Below are 6,199 nucleotides of genomic sequence, written 5' to 3'. Positions count from 1 at the left end.
CTCCTTCTGTAGGCTGTGAAAATGTGAATCAATGCACTGACTCATAACTCATTCTGAGAATAAGTGACTGTGATTACTCAGCCCTAAATGGAACATCTTTATCACACCATCATCAAGGCTCAGGGAGCATCACACAAAAGCAAGCAGGAAAAAAAAAAATACTAAGAGGCAGGAATGGAGGAGGAGTTTCTCCTGGATGTGGCATGGTGATTGCCCTAGCAAACTCATAGGACCCCGTGGTTATCTGTACCAGATCAAGCCAGCCAAACCTGTAGCATGGGTGGGGGAGGAACTCATGGGGCCCCACCCCTTACTGAGGTTCTATTGGGAGCTGATGGCTACTGGGGTGGGAGAATCATTCTTGTTTGGTAGTGGCAGAACCATGCAACTGGTAGATTACCCATGCTTCACTGGATAGTGACACACCCCTGCACACATGGGCAATACTAATTAGACTTAGTTGGTGCTTTACGGGACAGATGGACAGATGGCTCAGCAATTATAAAAGCACTGGCTACTCTCCCAGGGGACCTCAATTTAATTCCCAGCACCCACATGACAGAGTCTGAAACTCCAATGACTGTCTGTAACTCCAATTACAAGAGATTTGGTACTCTCCTGGCCTTCACAGGCACCAGGCATTCGTGTGGTACACAGACATACGTGTAAGCAAAACACCCATGAACACAAAATAAAATGCATTTTAAATTGTTTTTTAAAAGGACTATACTATGAGCCAAAGTGTCATCTTCATGAGTTCAGCTGTGCCTGCTAGCAAAAGGTCATCACAGCCAGGCTGTTCATTGCTGACTTCCTGTCATAGAAAGAAGGGCAGGGTGGGTCACTGGGAACTCACTGGAGTATCCAGTCCCTCCTCCCAGTCAGTTATATATAATTCTGCCCTAATTACACATGGCCTCCAGGAGGCTGGGAAGAACTAGGCAGGGGTGCTCCATCTATGACGCTATAGGGAAGCCATCATCCATGCAGATCTTCCAGTAGCTTGACCTTCTGCTTACAAGTCCTCACCCAGGATCTTTAAGCAACCCTAATAAATACATTGCTTCCCCCCAGGATGAACTGAGATGGAACCAAACTTTGGTTTATGGTTGGGACTTTATGAGGCCAGGGTTGGGGTAGACATTGCCTAGACACCCCTTCTCACTGGAGAAAAGTCTCTTGACAGTTGGATATTTTTGAAAAAGAATAGGGAAGACAGGAAGTTGAGGTTGGGAGTATGTGTTGGGGAGAATCTAGGGAGAGTCAGAAAAGGGAAACAGGAGTGGGTATGACCATATTTTATTGTACACATGTGTCACAGAATAAGTTTTTAAATTGTTTAAAGAACTAACTGAGGTTTGAGCTGCCACCCAAGATACAAATGTTGTAATCTGAGTCCAGTAAAATTGTTTCTAGTAAGACATTCTCCAGAGGAACAGAACCCAATGTCTCCACAATACAGTGTTTACAACATCCAAAATTAGTCGACATGCCAAGAATCAGGAGCATGTGACCTACTTTCAAGACGAAAGAGACAAAACCAAATGTCCCAGATGTTAGAGCAGCTCATAGGAATGTTAAAGTACCAATTATCACCATGCTCAAGGATTTGAAGAAAAATGTACTTATGATAGGTGAAAAGATTAGAAACCTCAGCAGAGACACTGGGACTATGAAAAGAACCCAGTGAAAACATCACATGAGCATACTCTCCGATCACTATGCAAAGAATTATAAATCATCTTTTAAAATAGCAAAGAATCTGTGTGGGTTATAATCTGAGTGGGTTATAAAAATAACCTATGGTCATTTGAGCTACTATGTGATAAAGCCAGTGGTTCAAAACCCATCTCCAAATTCATAACCACTATATTACACTGTTTCTCTAATGAGCAAACAAACAAATCCTATGGTGACTGGAGGACATTTAGACTTGAATACTAAAATCAGTACAGGTCAAAAGTTGTCTGCAGTAAAGTGTACTAAAATGGAAATGCGTAGTCTTGAATATGTGAATTAAAATGACTAAAGAGCAAGCCAGTGGCTCACATATGAACCCTAGCATTCAGGTGGAGGCAAGAGATCACAAGTTCGAAACCAGCCTGGGATATATAAACTTCCAGGTCAGCCTAGCCTACACACACACACACACACACACACACACACACACACACACACACTTCATATTCCAGGAGGGGGGAATAAAAAGATTTTGAAAGATAAAAATTTAGTGAGGTGGGTATTCTACTCAAGAAAGTAGGGAGAAAGCAACAGAACTGTAAAGAATATTTTTTTAAAAAGGAGGGAAGAAGGGGGGAGGGAGAAAGCAAGGAAGGAAGAAAAGAATGAGAAAAAGATGGCTCAGTAGTGAGAACAATTATGAAGACCAAAGTTGGGATGCAGCCCCCATGCCACATGTCAGATATCCTGTACATTCTGATGACCCTAGGTCCAGGGGTGTCGCAGAAACAGGGCTTTCTGGCTTCTGGTCCAGTTGAGAAAAGTGCAAGGCCCAGACTTGGAGAGAGAGACCTGCCTCTGAAAGAATAGCTAGAGAGTAACAGAGAAGAGCAGTTGACACGGCCTTATGGCCTCTTACACACACACACACACACACACACACTTGCTTGCACACACATACTCTCACACCCCATGCATACTCATGTATGTATTGCTAACAGACACTAATACATATACTAACACAGACAATACACTTATGCATAAATCTAATAATAAAAATCAAGAAAGCTAGGCATGATGGCATATGCCTACAGTGCCAACTACTGTGGAAGCTGAGACAGGAGAATTGTTTGAGCTCAAGAGAGACATATTAGATGGGGCACTACACTGAGACCCCATCTGAACACAGAATAGACAACAAATAGAAAATCAAACAATATACATAAGTAAAATTTACAAATTGAAGTAGTAGAAAACAAAAAGCAGTAGAGAAGAAAAAAGCTAATCCCTTGAAAAGATTGGGAGGCAAATGTCTACAGTGGCACAAATAAGCTTAATTTGCATTCATCAGCATGGATAAGGCTGGAAACCATTACTGAGAACTCGTATTGTGTAAGTTACACAATATGAAACCGTTTGTGTAGATTCTAAAATACAAAAACCACAACACACAGCTTGCTACTCTGTACAGAAAGCAGAGTGTGAAGAAGCCCCACCAGCACCAGCATGGTGACTTCTTCTGGAGAACAGTTCAGAGGAGAGTATGAGGCCCATGGATGTTTATTTCTGAAACAACTATGGCCAGACAGTAATATGGCTTAAATTGGGGTGTACCACACATATTCCATTACTAACAATAAATTGTACCCTCTTTATCTTTTAGTCTCCCCTCCCCTCTGCCCCTGCCAACTCCAACTCCATCCCACCAGGTTGTAAGGGACCTAGTAAGAGGGAAAAACTTAAGTTTGAGACCTCCAAGGGAACTTTTCAGTCTTGAAAATCAAAACCTTGGGTTTTGTTTATTTTGTTTTATAGATTTATTTATGAGATGGATAACAGGAACAAGGAGAGCCATGAAGAGCCTAGGTCCCAGCTCAGTATTCTGTGGGGCCCATCCCCATCTACTGAATCTAGAACCAGAACTCTGGAGTGATGGTGTCTCGATGAAGAATGAGCATATGGATAATTTAACCATGGTAACTGTAATATTAGCCAGTTGTTTACTAGTGGCTAAGTGTGAGTAAACACTGATTCAACATTCCCACAAGCTCAGCTATAGATGAGGGAAAGGAAAGCTGCCGTTCCAAACTTCTCTGAGATCTCCAAGCTCCTTTACTGTTTCCAAATGAAACATGGGGGAAGTAACAAGTCAACCATGGTTTCTATGCTTACATTTCTCCTTTCTCAGCCAAGCATTGTAAGAGTGCCCTTAGTCACATCTGTTGATGGTGGAAGTGGTGCCAGCCTCCCTCATTTGCACTGTTGGCCAACAATGACTTGGAGTAGCAGGCAAGACAGCTCTTACCATTTTCGTATAGAATGTGGTAAGCCCCATGTTCTGGATAAGAAAATAGAGGCTGAGGGCCCAAATTGCTTCCTGATCCCAAATCCTCAAGTGTAAGAAGTAGGTTTTTCCGCCGCCGGTCCCACCACCACGCCAGCCCCAAATAACACATAGAGACTCTGTATTTGATATAATGCTGTTGGCCAGTTACTTGTTTTTTATCCGCCAGCTATGTCTTAATTATTGACCCATTTCTATTAATATAAGTATTTCCATGTGGTCTTATCTTACCGGAGAAGAGGCCACCGGCGTTCAGCTCTCTCCGTCTTCCATCTTGACTCCTCCTTACTACTTACTTGAATCCTCCTTGTCTCCTAGTCCCACCTATCTTGTTTTCCTACTGGCCAACAATGCTTTATTCATTAACCAATATGAAAAACATATTTACAGAATGACATCTCCCATCACTCAAGTCTCAATCCCCAAGTGCCTCAGAACATAGCTGTATTAGTACGTAACATTTTTCTACAAGTAACTAAAATATGAAGTCACCAAAGTGGGTCCCTGAGAAGGCACAGAGGGAAGATGGACATCTATGAACCAAGGAAAAAGGACTGGAACAGAGTACCTCTCACAGCCTCAGAGAGATCAACCTGTTCAACCGCTGTTCTCAGACTTCCAGCCCCCACAACTGTGGAGAGGTTTAAGCCCCACTTAAGTGGCATTTTGTTATAGAAGCCCCAACAGAATGAGACAGACATAGAGAGATGGTAAGTCTCACTGCAGGGAACTGGAATTGAGCCTCTAACATAAGTCTTCCTTCTGTTCCTTGTGGCATAATAATTATTAAATTAGTATCTGCTCTTAGTGTTCATAGAAAAACATTCTGCAAATTATATACAAATAGGTATATAAAGTAGTGAATTTGAGAAACTCAAAGTAGCAGTTTAATTCCATTTTTGTCATATGTGTATGGAATATGTGCGTATTTGCATGTAGGCTGATATATGAGGAGGTGTGTGCATGCATGTGTAGAGTGTAGAGGTCTGAGTTGACATGGGGTATCTTCCTCAATCACTCTCCATCATATATAATGAGGCAGGGACGCTCACCCATACAGCTAATCTGACTATGGCCACTATGGCCATCTGACATTCACATGGATTCTGGGGATCTGGCCTCCATACCTCATACTTGCATGGCAAAAGTAGTTTTGCCTGTAGAGCTATCTCTCCAGATCCCACCCTTTTCTTTAGGTTTTTTTTATTTCAGATAAGATATAGAACATAAGGCTGCTAGCAGCTTCGAGGTCCTGCAGATCTGCCTCTTGCTTCAACAGTATTTGGACCGAGCAGACTGTTAGTTTCCTGCAGCTTTTCAGTCCAGTCTCTCCAGTCACAGCCTTTGGGACCATCTCCTCGCCCTCGGCTCCTAGGACCAGCCAGCACTGTCTCCATACAGCAAATCAGCCATGGCCTCCCAGGTTCGTCAGAATTATTCTACCGAAGTGGAAGCTGCTGTGAACCCCCTGGCCATCCGATACCTGCGGACCTCCTACGCCTACCTCTCTCTGGGCTACTACTTTGATCGGGATGACGTGGCTCTGGAGGGTGTAGGCCACTTATTCGGCGAATTGGCCTAGGAGAAGCGCTAGGGTGCCAAGCGACTCCTTGAGTTTCAGAACGACCGCGGGGGCCACACACTCTTCCAGGATGTGCAGAAGCCATTTCAAGATGAGTGGGGTAAAACCCAGGAGGCCATGGAAGCTGCTTTGGCCCTGAAGAAGAACCTGAACCAGGCCCTCTTGGGTCTTCATTCCCTTGGTTCTGGTCTCACAGACCCTCATCTCTGTGACTTCCTGGAGAGCCACTTCCTGAATGAGGAGATGAAGTTCATCAAGAAGATGGGCAACCACCTGACCAACATCTGAAGGTTGGCTGGACCCCAGCCAATGCAGACTGGTGTGCCCCAGCCATCTCTGGGAGAGTATTTCTTTGAGCGGTTTACTCTCATGCGTGACTAGGAGGCCTCCCCATCCAAGGGGCTCCCTCCCTCTGCTCTGCATCAGCCAGCCTCAGGACCTTCACTGGAACCTGTCAAGCCACTAGGCAGCTTTGTAAATGCCCTGAAGCCTCTCCCAGGTCTTGGACCAAGTAAAAATAAAGCTTTTTGAAACAGAAAAAAATATATATAGAGAACATAAAAGACCACTGTTCCAACAATAGACACTGGGCA

The 6,199-nt window shown here is 43.8% G+C and overlaps 1 pseudogene; it reads left to right on the top strand.

Annotated features, from left to right (window-relative positions):
* The first annotated feature begins 5,435 nt into the window (after window positions 1-5,435).
* LOC127238020 (ferritin light chain 1-like) lies at window positions 5,436-5,987 on the top strand (annotated as a pseudogene).
* Window positions 5,988-6,199: the final 212 nt, after the last annotated feature.

The sequence above is a fragment of the Phodopus roborovskii genome, unplaced genomic scaffold (assembly GCF_943737965.1).
Source record: "Phodopus roborovskii unplaced genomic scaffold, PHOROB, whole genome shotgun sequence".
NCBI classification, from domain to species: domain Eukaryota; kingdom Metazoa; phylum Chordata; class Mammalia; order Rodentia; family Cricetidae; genus Phodopus; species Phodopus roborovskii.
The sequence above is the reverse complement of the archived record's forward strand: the minus strand, read 5'-3'. Positions and strand labels throughout refer to the sequence as shown.